General features: G+C 47.6%; 1 long non-coding RNA gene across 1 annotated transcript in view; it reads left to right on the top strand.

The window, feature by feature from the left end:
- The window catches only part of LOC139760322 (uncharacterized), a 350,651-nt gene that overhangs the window by 174,884 nt on the left and 156,538 nt on the right, over positions 1-19,229 (top strand). The window contains exon 2 of the long non-coding RNA XR_011715311.1: positions 11,853-11,945. This is a non-coding gene — a long non-coding RNA (uncharacterized lncRNA). The remainder of the gene's footprint in view (positions 1-11,852; positions 11,946-19,229) is intronic.

Genomic DNA, 19,229 nt, shown 5'->3' with positions numbered 1-19,229 from the left:
AAGATCACGGCGTCAAAAAGGGACGTCTTTGAATATCAAGTCGTGGCGGTGGTGGCGGCAGCGGTGGAGGTGTGGTGTGTGGAGGGGTGGAGGTGTGGTGTGTGGAGGGGGGTGGAGGTGTGGTGTGTGGAGGGGTGGTGGTGTGGTGTGTGGAGGGGTGGAGGTGTGGTGTGTGGAGGGGTGGTGGTGTGGTGTGTGGAGGGGTGGAGGTTTGGTGTGTGGAGGGGTGGAGGTGTGGTGTGTGGAGGGGTGGTGGTGGTGTGTGGAGGGGGGGGTGGAGGTGTGGTGTGTGGAGGGGTGGAGGTGTGGTGTGTGGAGGGGTGGAGGTGTTCTGTGTGGAGGGGTGGTGGTGTGGTGTGTGGAGGAGGGGTGGTGGTGTGGTGTGTGGAGGGGTGGAGGTGTGGTGTGTGGAGGGGTGGTGGTGTGGTGTGTGGAGGGGTGGTGGTGTGGTGTGTGGAGGAGGGGTGGTGGTGTGGTGTGTGGAGGGGTGGAGGTGTTCTGTGTGGAGGGGTGGTGGTGTGGTGTGTGGAGGAGGGATGGAGGTGTGGTGTGTGGAGGGGTGGTGGTGTGGTGTGTGGAGGGGTGGTGGTGTGGTGTGTGGAGGGGTGGAGGTGTGGTGTGTGGAGGGGTGGTGGTGTGGTTTGTGGAGGGGTGGTGGTGTGGTGTGTGGAGGGGTGGAGATGTGGTGTGTGGAGGGGTGGTGGTGTTCTGTGTGGAGGGGTGGTGGTGTGGTGTGTGGAGGGGTGGTGGTGTGGTGTGTGGAGGGGTGGAGGTGTGGTGTGTGGAGGGGTGGTGGTGTGGTTTGTGGAGGGGTGGTGGTGTGGTGTGTGGAGGGGTGGAGATGTGGTGTGTGGAGGGGTGGTGGTGTGGTGTGTGGAGGGGTGGTGGTGTGGTGGGTGGAGGTGTGGTGTGTGGAGGGGTGGTGGTGTGGTGTGTGGAGGGGTGGTGGTGTGGTGTGTGGAGGGGTGGTGGTGTGGTGTGTGGAGGGGTGGTGGTGTGGTGTGTGGAGGGGTGGTGGTGTGGTGTGTGGAGGGGTGGTGGTGTGGTGTGTGGAGGGGTGGAGGTGTTCTGTGTGGAGGGGTGGAGGTGTGGTGTGTGGAGGGGTGGTGGTGTGGTGTGTGGAGGAGGGGTGGTGGTAGTGTGGGTGGTTGAGTGGAGGAGGTTGGGTGGGTGTGTTCCATAAAGCATCAGGTGTAGTGGTCAGGACGCTCGTTAGTGATCATAACCCGGGTGAAATGATCGGAGATACCCATCAGAACACCTTGTAGTAGTAGCTGTGGTGGCGATCAGAACACGACGACGCAGAGTCTTCGTCTAATGGGCCGCCCTCCTCCTCCTCCTCCTCCTCCTTCTCCTCCTCCTCCTCCTCCTCCTCCTCCTCCTCCTCCTTCTCCTCTTCCTCCTCCCTGAACACCGACCAGGTCCCGATAGTCACTGGCTAAATTGGGAATCGTAGGTGTAATTGCCCATTTGCACTGTAGTAGTGGGTGGGTGGGTTGTGGTGTGTTTGACACTGGTGGTTGTGAATTCACAACACCCACCCGCTGGAGATCAGATTGCCATAGAGTGTTAATCAGAGCGTCTCGCAGAGTGCCATGGAGGATTAGCCATCAGAACGCTGAGGAGTGATTATGAGGATTAATCAGAGTGCATGGCGCTTACCGATCAGAGGTTGGTTATCAGGCCAATCAGTGATCAGGAGATTAGTGACTGGAACATCAGTGATTAGAACCAATCATCAGAATACTAGGTAATGATTAGTAAGGCACTGGTCAAAACACCAAGTAGTGATTAGAAGGTACTGATTAGAACACCACTTACGAGATCAGAGAGCTGATAATCACAGTGATTAGAAGATCAGAGAACTGATAATCAGAGGTGACCCAAGCACCAGGTTCTGATTGGAAGAAGGGGGGGAGGGTTGGGAAATCAGATCACCAGACGACCTGATTTACTGATTGGGAACACCAGCTTGTGATACACGAGATAACCCAGTGTCTATCAGAACAAAGAAAAGAATAGAAGAAAAAGAGGAAGGGGAGAAGGGGGCGGAGGGGAATTGAACCCCCCTCCCAAAAGAAATCAACGTCACTGAAGGTGATCGGAGAACCGGTATTGATCGGGAGGTTCGAACCAACAGTTGACCGATTAATGGACGGAGGAAGTGATCACCAGTGATCATGGGTGGTTGCGAAAATACCTGGTAGTAATTAGGAGTGATAAAAAGAGAGAGAGAGAGAGAGAGAGAGAGAGAGAGAGAGAGAGAGAGAGAGAGAGAGAGAGAGAGAGAGAGAGAAGATCTGAGCACCAGATGGAGCTCGGAAGGAGGTGATCAATTCAAAATCAGGTAGCAATCAGTGGCTGTTGGTGAACTGGGCCGCACCAGAATGATAAGATGGTCGGGTTGTGGTGGAGAAGAGGGAAGGAGGAGGAGGAGGAGGAGAAGAGGAGGAGGGAAGGAGGGAAGGGAGGGAGGATGGTGGTGAGGAGGTTGGGGGTTTAGGGGTGGGGGAAGATCTATGGTAGTGGTGGATGATCTAGTAGACATTCCAGGCGGGAGGAGGTTGAGGGAAGGAGGAGGAGGAGGAGGAGGAGGAGGAGGATTGCAGTACAGGTTCGTCTGTACCACAACACCTTGAGACGTTGGGAGGAAGAGATCTGAATGCCTGACGTAGTCTTAGACGTATGATCTGAATGCCTGACGTAGTCTTAGACGTATGATCTGGATGCCTGACGGAGTCTTAGACGTATGATCTGAATGCCTGACGTAGCCTTAGATGTATGATCTGAATGCCTGACGTAGTCTTAGATCCACGATCGGAATGCCCGACAACAGACCAGGGGATAACAGACGATGGTCTTGTAGTGCAGCCAGAGACGAACGAGAGTTAGGAGAGAAGAAATGGAGAATGGATTGGTTCCTCCTCCCAACCTTAAGAAAAAAGAAAATAGAAGCAAAAACGAAGCTCCGAACTGCGGATTCGAAACTTAAACAACCACTCAAAAGAAAGGTAAAGCGATGAACGAAGCTCCAAACTGTTGATTCGAGACTTAAAACGACCACTTAAGAAAGAGAAGCTCCGAACTGTGCGCTCGAAAGTTAAACGACCACTCAAAACCACGGACCTTCATTCATCGTTGACCGTAAGAAATGAATTTATATGCACAGGGGAAAAAAATAGTGTCCATTCAGCATTAGATCTACATAACCTGGAAACACTTTGAATCCAGACTGTTCCAGACGGACATAAAGAAAAGTGGTTCGAAACGCTTCAAATGAAGTGGACTGAAACACCTACATACAGAAAGGGAGAGACCCTCCAGCAGTATAAGAACAGACCACAAATAGAAGAGAAATGGATACGACCAGCCAGAGAGTGAGAGAGGAATGCACATCCCAGGGAGAGGGAGAGAGGGAGGGAGGGAGGGAGGGAGAGATATGTGCGAGCGTGCAAGAAACAGGGGATGGCTGGCTGCACACAGAGAGTTCGAACACAAGCGAGGTGGGCGGGTGGAGCCATCAGTCATTGGTTTAAACACAAGCCCTGGTGCGGCCATCATGAGGGACCCTGAGCTCCTGGTGAGGCCTGGAGGGCCCAGGACCTGCGAGTGATGTCTTTTGCTCACGTCAGTGATCACATGCCCCAACTGAGGGATGACGAGGAGGAGGAGGAACAGCAGCAGCTCCCTCCCTCACTCACTCCCTCCCTTCATCTCTCCCTCCCAAGGTTGGCCTTCTGGATGGATTGGTTGGTGATGACGGGCACAGCACGGCTGGGTGATGGGTGTTTGGACGGGTGAGAAGGGGACGTTTGGACGGGTGAGAAAGGGTGTTTGGACGAGTGAGAAGAGGTGTTTGGACGGGTGAGAATGGACGTTTAGACGGATGAGAAAGGGACGTTTGGACGGGTGAGAAGGGGACGTTTGGACGGGTGAGAAAGGGACGTTTGGACGGGTGAGAAAAGGACGTTTGGACGGGTGAGAAAAGGACGTTTGGACGGGTGAGAAAGGGACGTTTGGACGAGTGAGAAAAGGGACGTTTGGACGAGTGAGAAAGGACGTTTAGACGGGTGAGAATGGACGTTTAGACCGGTGAGAAAGGACGTCTGGACGGGTGAGAAAGGATGCTTGGATGAGAATGAGTCACGAGAAGCTGGAGATGGGTGCTGAGCTGGTGATAAATGGATGTTCGACAGGTGAGAATGGATGCATGACGAGAGGGCGCGGGATGGATGAGCGTTTATCTCAGCCGGATGAGTGTCGGACATTCAGTGTCAAACGGCTGACATCGGCAACTGATTACCCTAACAGGAGGTGTCAAAAGGCTGACGTCGGATACTGAGTAGTCTGACACCAAGTGCCAACAGCTGACACCAGCTAATGGTGTCCAGCTGGGGTTGGGTTGATCGCCCCTGCGTTATCCATATCAGGCCAAACAGTGGTCTGGATTAGGAGGTGAACGGTGTTTGGGAGGGTGTGTGGTGTGAGGAGGAGGGGGGGAGGAGGAGTAAGAGGAAGAATTAGCTAATAGCTAAGATTAGCGAATTAATGACTTGGAGGAGGTTGGTGGGGTGGTGGAGAGAGAGAGGTAGGGAGGAGGAGTGGGGGAGAGTGTGAGTGCTGGCTGCCAGACCCTGAAACCAACGGGGATTAATCACACACTGATTAGAATGACAACTGCCTTGACCCTCAAGCCAACCTTGATTAGAGATTCGGTTTCGCTGGGAAAAAGAAGAAGAAGAGAGAGAGAGAGAGAGAGAGAGAGAGAGAGAGAGAGAGAGAGAGAGAGAGAGAGAGAGAGAGTACAATGGCCTCATGAGACATATGTCTCCCATGGGCCTTGCTGGTATTCTTATCTTTGTCAGTTCGTCCTCATGTAGTGCTCCTCACTGTTTCTCAGTGGTCAGTTGTTCTGGACAGTGGTTTTCTTGAGTTACCGTTTCACGTGGATCGGTGTTTCTCCTCAGTCAGTGTACCTCATGAGCTGTAGTCTCATGTTCATCAGTGTTTCTCATCAGACGAGATTTCTTAGTGTTTCTCACTCGAGTTCCTCAATGTTTCTCATGAGCTACAGAGCCATGGTCATCAGTGTTTCTCATCGACCAATATTGTTCTTTAACAGTTCGTGAGTGCTTCTCATGACAGTGTTTCTCTTCACTCACAGTCTCATGCTCCGTTTTGTTTCCCATCACTTACTGTCTCTCTCTCTCATCATTTACGGTCATGTGTTGCTAATCCATCTCTGTTGATCAATCATTTTTTTTTTTTTTGTTTATTTATCGTCGGCCAAAATTCTCACATCCATCAACGTTTCCCATAAAATCACTGTTTCTCATTATTTCAAGTACGTCATCACTCTATGTTGTCTGTTGTTCACTCTTCCTCATTAGTCAATGTTTTTTCTCACTTGACGTAATATCTAATCATTTCCTGTACAGTCATTTCATGTCTCCTAGTTGTCAGTGATCCACATTCATGTTCCTCATCTGTCACTATGTACCACCAGAGAGTGTTGATCATTGATTATGTTTACTCATTAATCAGTCCTTCTCATCAGCAAGTGTGTTGTCGTGTCTCATGGAGAGGCTTCGTGTGCGTGTGTGGATAGGGTGAGGGACTAGGGTCAGGATAGAGTGGGGTATAGGGTCAGGATAGGGCGGAAACTAGTGTTAGGATAGGATAGGATGCTAGGGTCAGGATAGGGTAGGGGCCTAGGATCAGGATAGGAAGGGAACTACACACACACACACACGCACACACACACACACACACACACACACACACACACACACACACACACACACACACACACATACACACATCACGCTTCACGCCCTCGATCAACAACATGGACTAGCATACATGTGAGTCAGTCATACATGTGAGTCAGTCATACATGTGAGTCAGTCATACACACACACACGCACACACACATCACGCTTCACGCCCTCGATCAGCAACATGGATAACATACATGTGAGTCAGTCATACATGTGAGTAAGTCATACATATGAGTCAGTCATACATGTGAGTTACTTTATATATTCCTTCTCACATCTCACAAAGGCGACTATCTAAGACAGGCGTTACCGTACTCCGCCTGCTCGGGGTTACCTTTGACGAGGACGTATCATTGAGAAGTTCAGTCTCGTCAAAGAGGACCTTCTCTCACGCCAGACGAATCTGTATTTCCTCTGCTACTGAAAGTAGCGCAGGTGTGGGCTGCAGGAGCCATTAGAAAATAGGTCGTGTGTAACGCTAGGACTCTTTTACATAAATTGGTCCTGGCGTGATCATAAATAAACAAAGATAATGTCTAAGACTTCAGCAATAGTGTCAAACTCTCTCAATAGACATGCTTGATTAACCCTTATCTACAGCTCCTGTGTGTATGACCTTATCCCCCCCCCCCTGTCAAACGACACCGTCTCATTGTCTCCCCCCCCCTTGACCTTCTCCCACACACCTAGCCTGACACCCCTACTCTCTCATTCCTCTCCCATTCCAGACACGCCTTACTGATTTCCTCTCCTCTGCTCTCACGCAAGCAACGACACTCCGCTCTTCCCCTTCCTCGTCTTTCCCACCTTACATTCCTCTCAAGTAAGTGCTCGACCTCCTCCCCCTCTTGCTTGTGTCCACTCTTGTCAGCTACGTCTCTGTGATGAGCTAGCGCCTTGCCCCTCCCAACACACACTCCTGTGTCTATCCAATGTCCGTGTGAATGTGAAGGAACTCGTCGTCCTCCTTCGCGTCCTCCTCTTCTCTTTACATCTTGAAAGTCAGCCAAGTCTTACCAGTAGATTCTGAGACATCGAAGCTGTCGACACTTGTCTCGTATAATCAGTTATGTCGTGTTAGGAATTTTCTTATATTACTCGGTTTATCAACCGTATCTGTCCCTCAGCTCCTGTCCACGTCTCCTCTGTCTATCTTGTACATTTTAGCCCACCAGTGTAGATTTCTTCCCTTCGTTCATTTTCCTCCATTTTGTCAAGTGTGTTAACTCTGTAAACTCCTACTTCTCTCTACCCTTCATTGAAGACGATCTATAAATGTCCTGGTTTTCGCAGGGTCCTCTACTGTATCCGCCTTGTCAGACGAGAGAGGATTGGATTCCCTTCCTCTTGACCCATTTGCGATTCTTCTTAGGTTCTAGATCTCACGTCTCCTATCAAATCCCCCACCGGATCTTATAGTACGTTCTGTGAGAGGCCACTGATACCACTCTCTATGGTAGAGGCTTCCCCTACATGGGGTCCTGTGAGAGTTTTTGCAGGAGGCCTTAGAACTTTTGCATTCTGAGAGGTTTCCCAATCTTTTGTGTGTGTGTGTGTGTGTGTGTGTGTGTGTGTGTGTGTGTGTGTGTGTGTGTGTGTGTGTGTTTCTTTGCCTCTATTTAGCAGGGGATTTTCGGTGCTCTCGCCACATATGAGCCCTCTGGGATCCGGTCCTTTGGAAAATTTACGAGCTCTTATTCCTCTCTTGTTCTGTACGAAGCGTACCAGCTCTTGCTCCATAGGAGGGGGTTCGAAAACCCTTGTCTTTTACAGTATGTATCTATCTGCCACAAATTTTTTTTTTTTTTTGCTGGGAGTGGTAGGGTGTTGGGGGAGGAGGAGGATCCCGTCAAAAGAGTGAAGCCAACGGAATTTCTTTATCCCTTTGGATAGATTCCATTTTTCTCTTTCGATTTATTTCCGTTCAGATATTTAATTTTTTCCACCCCCACAGATATTTCTTCCCCCCCCCCTCCCCCCTTTTCTATGTTTGATCACAAAGAAAACGGAGGAAGATAACATTGTCCAATGAGCAAAAAAAGCTAAAGAAAAAGAAAAAGAAAAGATATTATGACTTTAAGATACAGATTCAGTCCATATTGCTAGCCAGAAGGTATGGATAACGCGCGGTAAAATGTTTGGTCGAGTTTAGAATGAAGTGAATAAACGCGCGTGGTAGTTGAAAAGCAGTTTTGTTTATGGCATTTTTATTTTTCATGTCACAAGGAATACAACCAGGTTATTTCCACTAGACTGTGAGTGTGTACAGCAATGTGTGATTTGCTCGTGAATTTTCAAAGGGATATGACTTTGTTTGTCCCTTTTCATCCCTCGGGTATGACACATCCATCCCAAATTATAGAAGACAACGTTTAAATTCAACTTTACGAATCTTAGAAAAATTGAAAAAGAATATGAATATTCGCGTATTATTTCGAATCGGCCAACGAACCGACCCTGAATCACTATATGCAGAGGTCTGGCCTGCGTCTCTCACTCGTTCGCTCGTTAACTCAACTCCACACGTGTCAAAACCAATCATTAATGGCACCCATTTTCTTTTTTTGGGGGGGTTGGTTAGTTTTTTGACCCTCCATGATTTTATAGATAAAGAGAATCTCTCTCTCTCTCTCTCTCTCTCTCTCTCTCTCTCTCTCTCTCTCTCTCTCTCTCTCTCTCTCTCTCTCTCTCTCTCTCTCTCTCTCTCTCTATCTATCTATCTATCTATCTATCTATCTTTATTTATCTATCTATCTATCTATCTATCTTTATTTATCTATCTATCTATCTATCTATCTATCTATCTATCTATCTACCTATCTATCTATCTCTCTCTCCGTAAAACAAAGATGAAATAAAAACAACAACACCAAAAGAACTGCTCACATAAAACATGTCTCCTCCTCTCCTCGGAGGGCGATCTCCCGTCTCCCATCACATTACCAGGTCCCCCAGTTCTCACCTGGGCCGTGTGCCAGGAGTTATGGCGTCTATTATAAAGACCCAACGACTCTCTCACCTTAAGAGACAATCTCTAATCTTCTACATGAAGTATGGGTTTGAAACCCCTTCCCTCCCCCGCGCTGTCTTCCACCGCAGATCGTCTTTTTTTTTTATATATCTCCTTGTCCTCCGCCGTCGCACGCCAGCCACGCTCAACTTTTTTAATTCCGCTCTCCATACTCACAGCAGCGAGTCGTATACCTTATAGTTCTATGTATGAAAAAAAAGAGAAGAGGACTTCAATCAGTAGTTGGTGGTTTTAAGCTCTTCCCGCCAAGTATCCTTTATATGATTTCCCACACACCCTTTTTTTTTGTGTGTGTGTGTGTGTCATTCATCCAGCCGGAGTAATATGCAAAGTGGTGAATGTAACAGTCTGTTTGCCTATTAATGGCTGATATCCTTTAGGGCATTTGATCCTTTATAATTCTTTGTCTGTGTGTGTGTGTGTGCCAATCTTCTTTCCTCAGGTATGCCTAATGGTATGCAGATGATCCCACCGCTTCCACATAAAGAGACTCACCCCCCCCCTCCCCCCCCTACCGTCCTCGCACCTTTTTGTTGAACCATTGCTAATATCTCTCTCTCTCTCTCTCTCTCTCTCTCTCTCTCTCTCTCTCTCTCTCTCTCTCTCTCTCTCTCTCTCTCTCTCTCTCTCGTACAAGCCTCGGGCCCTATCGTCCACCATCCTTCTAATTCAGTACACTTGGGAAGAAATTCAGTCACATATACGCCACATCTATTCAAACCTAAGAGACATTCTACTCACCACTTTGCTCCTTTGCCTCCAGGATAATAGCCACTGTCAGCACTGTAATGTTAACAAGTATTCTCCTCTGTTCTTCCTTCTTTCGCATATATCCATCTCTGGCGGAGCTGGTGGGGGAGGAGTGACCGACCCCTTGATGTTCTTCGCAGGACATATCAATTCCATTCGTTTGGGAAGCTAGAAAGAAAGAGATTAAAGAAAAAAAAAGAGAAAAGATAAATTCATCTGCCATCTGTAAATGATCATCCATGTTTCCTCCTCCCTACATTATGTGCGAGAGACTCAAATTAGGTACAGCCAAGGACGTCTGTCACGGCAATGAGTAGCGTGGCTGACAGGTTCCTGCAACAACCCTGCATATTACTGGGAGAATAAAAAAAAAAAAGGAATATGAGAGAGAGAGAGAGAGAGAGAGAGAGAGAGAGAGAGAGAGAGAGAGAGAGAGAGAGAGAGGGAGGGAGGGAGGGAGAGAGAGACTTTAATCCTAGAATTATGAAACTCCTCCTTCCCGCTTTGCATCCTGCATTGATAAACACAGCCATCCTCCTCGCATCCTAAGTTACGAGACATCGTCCGTCCCACTTCGGTACTCGGTGACCTAGACCAACACGAGACGCGGGTCCTCGCTCCTTGCATATGTTTATAGAGCCTTATTAAACTGGCAAATAGCAGGCAGGTTTTAGCTCGAGGCTTATAAGTGAGGGCGTGAACCTCCTGTCCACGGCCCACACCCGTAGAGTGTTCCAGAGCTTCCAGTCTTAGATGGCCAAGGGAGAGAGAGAGAGAGAGAGAGAGAGAGAGAGAGAGAGAGAGAGAGAGAGAGAGAGAGAGAGAGAGGCCAGGGGGTTCCAGGAGATCCTGGATGAGTTGAGAGTGGAGTTATAGGATCCAGGAGACCCTGGATGGGTGGAGAGTGGAGTTATAGGATCCAGGAGACCCTGGATGGGTGGAGAGTGGAGTTATAGGATCCAGGAGACCCTGGATGGGTGGAGAGTGGAGTTATAGGATCCAGGAGACCCTGGATGGGTGGAGAGTGGAGTTATAGGATCCAGGAGACCCTGGATGGGTGGAGAGTGGAGTTATAGGATCCAGAAGAGCCTGGATGGGTGGAGAGTGGAGTTATAGGATCCAGGAGACCCTAGATGGGTGGAGAGTGGAGTTATAGGATCCAGGAGAGCCTGGATGGGTGGAGAGTGGAGTTATAGGATCCAGGAGACCCTAGATGGGTGGAGAGTGGAGTTATAGGATCCAGGAGACCCTGGATGGGTGGAGAGTGGAGTTATAGGATCCAGGAGACCCTGGATGGGTGGAGAGTGGAGTTATAGGATCCAGGAGACCCTGGATGGGTGGAGAGTGGAGTTATAGGATCCAGGAGAGCCTGGATGGGTCTTAGAAGAGGCGAAGAAGTACGTGGAAATCTGAGGGTTTCGACAGAATGAGAAGATAACCACAAGGGGACGAATGATATGGTTAAGAATGCTCATTCGTGAAGGAGAGATCGAGGAAATAATGGGATCTGTGAGAAACAGCGGAACACGACAGAGCTTAGCCTGACACGAGCCTTTGTCTGTTGAGTATACAGCCCGACCTTCCTTCCTGCCATGCGACAATGATGTCTCGTCTCGCACTTGGCCTCATGGAAGAATGAAGTCTCGTCCCTCACTTGGCCTCATGGAAGAATGAAGTCTCGTCCCTCACTTGGCCTCATGGAAGAATGAAGTCTCGTCCCTCACTTGGCCTCATGGAAGAATGAAGTCTCATCCCTCACTTGGCCCCATGGAAGACTGAAACTGAAGTGAACATGGTCAGATACATTTAGCGAGGCTGAAGTCAAACGCTTTAGTGAAAGCGATTTCAAATGCCTGTGATGAGGTGGAATGCAAGTACATGTATACCGTGAAGCGGTGGTCACACCTCGACAGGAAGGTCAAATATTATCTGTAGTTAAGATTTTCGGTTAAGAGGAAGTCAATTATTTGTTTTAAGCCTGGGACCCACCTGGTCTATGAGGGATTAGAAGACTGCCCCTAAAGACTTCACTAGGTGAAGGTTCGTGGTCTCAGTAGATGGCAGATCTATCTGTGGGGGAAAGCCTTTGATTTGGTTGGAATTCAGGTATCAGTCATAAGACAGGATTCAATCGTATATATGGACAGATAAGATGGACTTCTATCTCTTTCTGTCATATTTTTATTGATATTTTGGTTTTTTTTTATATACATTTCTCCCTTCCTATTCTTTTTTTTTTCTTCTTTCTGTCACTGAGCTATTTTTGAGACTCGTCTCTTCTGTCTTTCCAGTGCACCCCCGCCTGGGTATTTGGGAATGTTAGTGACGGCCTGCGCAGTGAGCCAGGACTACAGTGGCTGTCAAGTGTCACTCCTCTGACCCAGGTAGCTCTCTGTTCTTTCTGCCTCAGTCCGCGACCACAACCATCTCATCATCTCGCTCATCCACTCATAATGACCCGTTCTACGAGATTCTACATTTTCCTGCGGCGAGCACTACGCGCTAGCCTTCCCTTTGAGCAGAGTCAACTCTTTTTAGTATACTCTCTCTCTCTCTCTCTCTCTCTCTCTCTCTCTCTCTCTCTCTCTCTCTCTCTCTCTCTCTCTCTCTCTCTCTCCCCCCTCACGTGGTGTGTCCCTCCCCCCCCCACTGTCTCCCTTCCCTGAGAAATGTCTACCCTCCCCTTCCCTCCCCCTTCCCTCCCCTTTCCCCGCCAGGCCTCGCCTACCCCATCTCCATTCATAGATCACCATTTCATTAGGAAACACCCCGTCTCCCTCCCTCCCTCCCTCCAATCTCCTCCTCCTCCCTCCCTCCCTCCTCCTCCTCCTCCTCCTCCTCCTCCTCCTCCTCCTCCTCCCTCCTCCCTCCTCCTCCTCCTCTAATGTTCCCATCATCCCCCCCCCCATCCCTCCCCTCCTCCCCCCCCCTCCCCCCCACCACCACCACGGACATGCAAATCGCCCCGATGGCGGCTCATGATTACACAGTTGATTGGTCCGGTGTGTTGGCCCTTGTATTATGCTGTTAGCAAAATGGCTGATTCTGAGACCCGGGTGGTGCTGGCCTGTCCAAAAGGCTGTGGTTGCGGCCTCTTGTGGCCGAGTTATGGTGGGAGCTGGGGGGTCGTCAGGGAAGAGCTATGGCTTAAGTTATGGTGGGAACTTCAGTAAATGGGGGGGGATGGATCTTATGGCGGGGTTCATGGTAGGAAATATAATGCAACTTGTACGTGTGGCCATAATGACAGGTATATATATATATATATATATATATATATATATATATATATATATATATATATATATATATATATATATATATACCGTGTGTGTGTGTGTGTGTGTGCAAATAGAATTGAATACGACAGGCATATTTACTGTTGATAATCTTCTTTCCTATGTTTTCCTCATTTTCTCAGTATTATTCTACGATGAGGTTGATGCTCAAACACCACTTGTCTGTAGTTCTCCATATGTTTATTCAAGCTTTCGTCTTCACATAGGCATCATTAGGAATCTGCGAAAAAGAGAAAAAAAAAAAACTACGTCACAAAATTTGGATAATTAAAACGCAAACAGAATAATAAAACTATCTGAAAGAAACACAGCACATAGCGCATAAAAGTAAGGGAAAACACTAAACAAATTAACAATATCATGAAAGGTAGTTGAAGTTACAATCTCAGTTTAACATATTGAAGCAGAAAAATAGAAAAACTTTACAGTAAAGGATAAACAGAAGAACAATATTACACAAGACAGGAGATCCATCACTAAATACACTAAGAAGGGCCAAGCGAGACCGTTATTGTCCGGATGTGGAGCTGAGGTCAGGTTAGGCTCGTCTGATTCTCTCTGACCTTCGTCACGTAGGACCATGTTCCTGCCTTGTAGCAGTGGCAGGTCAGTGACATGTCCCATCCGTCTACGTCCTGTTGGCAAGGCATCAAAGAGCTGTATGGCGGTGGTCATGTTTGTCTGGATGTTAATGGCAGATGCTTTCTCTCTAATGTGACAGGCTTCTAATATCTGTAGTCTCCTCTGATCACTGCAACTCGTAAAGATTTAGGTATCATTCTCTATAATCTCCGTCGTTAGTCTCGTTCCATGCTTTTGTTTGATTCCACCTTCTTGTAAGTGGAGCGAGAGGCAGCGCCTCAGGGTGCGTGTTGTGTGTCCATTGTAGTTTATGTGGTGGGGCTTGACACTCCCCCAGTATTGCATCGGTACTCATATACCACATCGGGACGATTCAGACTTCCAGAGCGACCCATCACAGTGTTGTTCATTACGAGCGAACGTGTTTTCGGATTGGTGTAGTATATCATCAGTCTGATATCCTTGTTTTCATCAGTCGTTTTGCAGTTTCTGGCCACAGTGTCTCGCAATATGTTGTTGTAAATGTGTTCCTGTCGTAAACTTAAATGCTGTCACGTTGAGTTTGTGGATTTAAGTGTTGCTTTGAGCTACTTTCATTAGCAAATCTTTCACACATGTTGACAATCCTGGTGAATGGGAGAAGTATTTTGACTAATACCTTTGTCACTGACTTTGTACTTATTACAAAGGTCGAACTCGGGTCCAGCTAAACTCAGATATGTTCAGCTTCAAACTTTTACAAAAGTAAGTCAAGTATTAAACGAAAAATCAAACATGTGTGATGAATGAATGTAGGGAAATAGGGTGTGTAGTATTTACCTCTTTATCATTCACTCGCCTTCACTTGTTTCGGCGATCTCTTCAGACACCTTCATTGACTTCGACATAGCATTCGACCCACTTACTCACATCGCAGTGATCAGCCATACCATCACCAGCACTTTCATGCTCATGGGTTGTCTCAGTTCCATGGCACACAGACGTTGTGAGTGAACGTCGTCAGGTTAAACGCTGCGCGAGAGGAGGGGGTGGCCATCTCCACCCTTCCAGTCCCCCAGCTGTGGCGTCCCACGAGACGGAAAGATGGGACGATCAAGGCTCAAGAGATACTTAAATGACACCTGTTCAATTTTTGTTTCACGTGGAGAAAAGAAAGAAAAGTTGTCTCTTCAAAAGTCAGTTTTTTTTTGTTTCTTTTCCCGATTTCAACTCGAAGAACCGCCACTAGAATAGGAAACATTTCCCGTTCACATTTTCCAATGAAATTTCCACAGTAGTATCCTCTGTTTTCTTGTTTTCCCCTCGTCACCTGTTGAGCCAGAGGGAGTGGTGGTTTGAGAAGTGATCACTATGTTTTACTGCCCTGTCTCTCTCTACTACCAGTAACATTGTGACCGTTGATGACCTCGTCATGGACCATCATGTCTCCTGTTATCTGTCCTTCCCATGGACTCCCATGAACCTCGTGCCTCATCAGCCATATAAATGATGACCCAAGATGCATACGTTCGATGAAAGTACCTCAATGTCTCTGCTACTAGATCCAGTGTTGACGGCAGCTTCCAACCCCGACGACGTCGCCTTCCAGGACGTCCATAAAAGCTTCCAGGACTGGATCGATGCCAACACCGTCACCATCGCCCAGACCAAGGCCATGAACGTGGTTTCTAACCCTGTCCCACCCTCTACTGTCTCACTATACGACCCCTTGCCCCCCTCCAGGTTGTTCAATCCACCAAAATGCCAATCCTATCCTACCCACTACTGTGCCAGTCCCTTCAAATTGTTTAGTTTACCAAACTTCCAATCCTGTCCCATCTCCTTGTGTCTCACTAGACCCCCAACACCTCTTCAACTGTGGTAAAATCTTGAAAGCTTTTCTGTTTCACTTTGGACAATCAACATGAATCTGGAGGGAACACAGCAAACTCTTCATCAGAACCCCTTAGGTTTTCGCCGCTACATTCTTCGTAGACTCAGAACACTCGATCCCCCTTACACCTAAAATCAGAACACTCGATCCCCCTTACGCCTGAACTCAGAACACTCGATCCCCCTTACACCTGAAGTCTGGAACATCTACACAGCGTCTTATCCTTCCCAGACTCACCAGTGTCTCCTCCTCTGCCTGGTCCTCCTCCCTCTCCTCCATAGAAAAGAAACCATTGGAAAAGGTGCGGAAAAGTGACATTCAACATTTCTCTCGATGCACCTTTGACCAAGTGTCTCTCAGCACACTGGTCTACCCGTCACTCTTCAACCATCAGATGAACACTTACTCGACATTTCGGGAACCAACCACTTTCGCCACCGTCAACTCCTGCCATCAGAGATCCCACGTCCTCCGGGTCACAGTTCGGCATTATATCTGCGTGAAGGCCAGCTCGACACACCATTCGTGCCTTTTATTGCACCATTGTTTAATATTGTATTTATTCGATATGTGTTCAGCCTTTGGCTACAGTTAATTCAATAATTTGTTCTTCGTTATCATTATCATTTGTAGAAATTGTAGTAGTGGTATTAGTGATAGTAGTAATAGTAATAGTAGCAGTGGCAGTGGTAGTAATCTTAGTAGTAGTAGTAGTAGTAGTAGTAGTAGTAGTAGTAATAGCAGCAGCAGCAGTAGTAGTAATAGTAGTAGTGGCAGCAGTAGTAGTAGTAGTAGTAGTAGTAGTAGTAGTAGTAGTAGTAGTAGTAGTGATATTAATAGCAGCAGCAGTAGTAGTAATAGTAGTAGTAGCAGTAGTAGTAGTAGTAGTAGTAGTAGTAGTAGTAGTAGTAGTAGTAGTAGTAGTGATATTAACAGCAGTAGTAGTAGTAGTAGTGGTAGCTAGCCACCAGCTAACCCTCACACCAACACAGTAAAAGGTACCACCATACCTATATACCCACACACACACAGGACAGAGTAATACACATTGATTCATACATGTTATCTCAATCTCCAGGTTCCCGTGTACATTGTAACTTACCGAGGAGCCATCTTACAGAGACGAGATGTACTCTTGCTGTAAGATACAGGAAGAAGGGATAAAGATAAAGAAATTATTGAGAATAATTCTTGTATTTGTCTCAGCAAGAGGGACGTGGATCACCCCCCTCCCCCCTCCCCTTCCATCCCCTTCCTTCCCCCCCTTTTATTCCCTCTCCTTCCTGTCCCCTTTACATTCCCTTCCCTTTTTTCCCCTCCCTTTATTCCCTTCCATACCTTGCTCCCTTTCTTCCCTTCCATTCTTTCCCTTATTATTTTTCCCTTCCCTTCCTTCACCCTTTTATTCTCTTTCTCTTTTATTCCCTTCCCCATCCCATCCCTCATTCCCTCCCCCCTCCCCTTTCGATAAGTACCTCTTCTACATGTTGTAATAACTGATTTCCTTCTTAAGCCCAATTCTAGGGCAAATACAGTGACAACCAACCATCCAAGTGTTTAAGAACACTCACACAAGTAGTCCTTGCGTCTTAACATCCTTCTAAAAGCCTCAAGTGTAAGTGTAAGTGTAAGTCTAACCTTCAAGCTGAAGTGTGTTCTGTGTACATAAAGATCTTGTGAATTTCGTGACGTGTTGCTGAGATGGTTCTGTTGGTTGGCACCCCTGAAGACAGGGGGGGCAAGTGGGCACCCTCGTGAGACGTGGTTAGGGTGGCACTCATGTACTATGTAGGTAGGCTGGCACCCCTGATTGCTCTACGTAAGTTGGCACCATGAATGATGTAGTTATGTCGATTCACGTAAGTTGGCACCATGAAGGACGTAGTTATGTTGGTATCACTGAATGAGTTAGGTAGGTTGCCACCCCTGAACAGCGAGAGTACGTCGGCACTTCTGAACACTGTAGGTAGGTTGGCACCCCTGAATGCTATGGAGTGGTTGGCACCCCTGAATAACACTGTGGAGAGGTTGGCTGTCTTGAATAACGATGGGTCTGTTGGCCGCCCTGGCCGAGGGCTGGGAGACGCGGGTGTTGGCAGCCCTGGCCGGAGGTATGGGGGAAGAGTAACGTTGGCAACCCTAGGTTGGGTGCTAGAGAGAGAGAGAGAGAGAGAGAGGAGGTTCTTCAGTAGCCCCTACCACGATATGAACACAATACTTTGCACCTGTGTCTGGAGACTAAGAAGGAAACTCAAGAGCCGCTGTAGGCTGTCCTTGAAAGCGAGGGGGGTGGAGGGAGGAGGCGAGAGAGGGTGGGGGTAAAAGGACGAGAGAGAGAGGGGGAGAGGAGGCGGGGGACACAGACACACACACACACACACACACACACACACACACACACACACACACCACACACCCCACCCACCACCACCAGACCAATAACCTCCATTGATTTAATTATGCAAATGATCGAGGCACGAGGCTGTAGGGATGGTCAGGTGGGGGGCGGGGAGAATGGGGGGTGAGTGAGTGAGGGGGGGGAGTGTTGATGAGGACGCACGTACAGACGTACATGTACTGTACCCTCTCGCTTGGTGGCCTGCAGTTTTCACCCAGCTGAATTTTAAGTATAGCATTATATATGTGTGTGTGTGTGTGTGTGTGTGTGTGTGTGTGTGGTAGATATCTAGGTAAACAGTGCTGGCAGGTGCGAGAGAAGTATGTGGCATGCGGAAGGTGGGAAGGTGAGAAGGGCCAGTGAGTGGTGGGACGAGGAAGTAAGATTGTAAGTGAATGAGAAAAGGGAGATATATGGGCGGTACTTACTGGGAATGGGTGCAAATGAGTGGGAAATGTACTAAAGAAAGAGGTAGTAGTTCAAGAGGAAGGTGCAGGGGTTGAAAAAGAGGGCAAATTAGATCTAGGGTAGGTGAATATCAGTGTACTTCAGGAAGAACGTAATGTTTTGGAAGGAAGTTTATCGTGTAAGAAAAACAAAAGAAGAAATGGGAACATCGGTGAAGGAGGCAAATGGGTAAATGGTAACAGGTAGGGTTGAGGTGTGGAGATGAAGTGAGTATTTTAAAGGACTGTTGAATGTGCTTGACAGGTTGGCCAGTGTAAGGTGTTTGGGTCAGGAGGTGTGCGAAGTGAGAGTTTTAGGGGATAAAAGGTGGCACTGTGGCTGGAGTGGATGTTATTGGGGTTGAGCTTCTTAGGAAAGTGGGTAATTGTGTTGTTTATTGGTTAGTTAAGATTTTCAATGCATATTTGATTCAATGCATATTTGGCGGAATGCATGTAAGTGTCGCTGTCTAATGGCAAGGATTGCCAAGGTGAGTGTTTGAATTACAGAAGTATAGGTTCGTTGAGTGAACCTGGTAAGTTGCATGGGAAAGTGGTGATTGAGAGGGCGAAGGCATGTGCAGAGAGCATCAGACTGGGGAGGAGCAATGTGGTTTCCAAAGTGGTAGAGGATGTATGGATCAGGTGTTTGGTGTAAAGAATGTTTGTGAGAAATACTAAGAGAAACAGAAAGATTTGGAGAAAACATATGATAGGATTGATAGAGAGGCCTCGTGGAAGGTCTTTAGAATGTATTATGTGGGAGGAAAGTAGAAGCGGAAGTGAGTCATAGGGTGGATAAGGGGGCAGAGGTTCTGGGAGCATTGAATAATATATGGAAAGAGACGTCGTTATCTGGAAGGGTGAAAATGAATATGTTTGAAGGTATAGTAATCCTCACAATGTTATATCGATACGAGTCATGGTCTGTCGGTGAATATGTGCGGAAGAGGATGGATATGTTGGAAATGAGAGGTTTGAGAATAGTATTTGGTTTGAGTTGGTTTAATTGAATAAGTAATAAAAGAAATAAGTAATAAAGAAAGTGTGGCAAAGAGAGCTAAAGAGGA

Source organism: Panulirus ornatus, chromosome 3 (assembly GCF_036320965.1).
Source record: "Panulirus ornatus isolate Po-2019 chromosome 3, ASM3632096v1, whole genome shotgun sequence".
Lineage (NCBI taxonomy): Eukaryota > Metazoa > Arthropoda > Malacostraca > Decapoda > Palinuridae > Panulirus > Panulirus ornatus.
The sequence above is the reverse complement of the archived record's forward strand: the minus strand, read 5'-3'. Positions and strand labels throughout refer to the sequence as shown.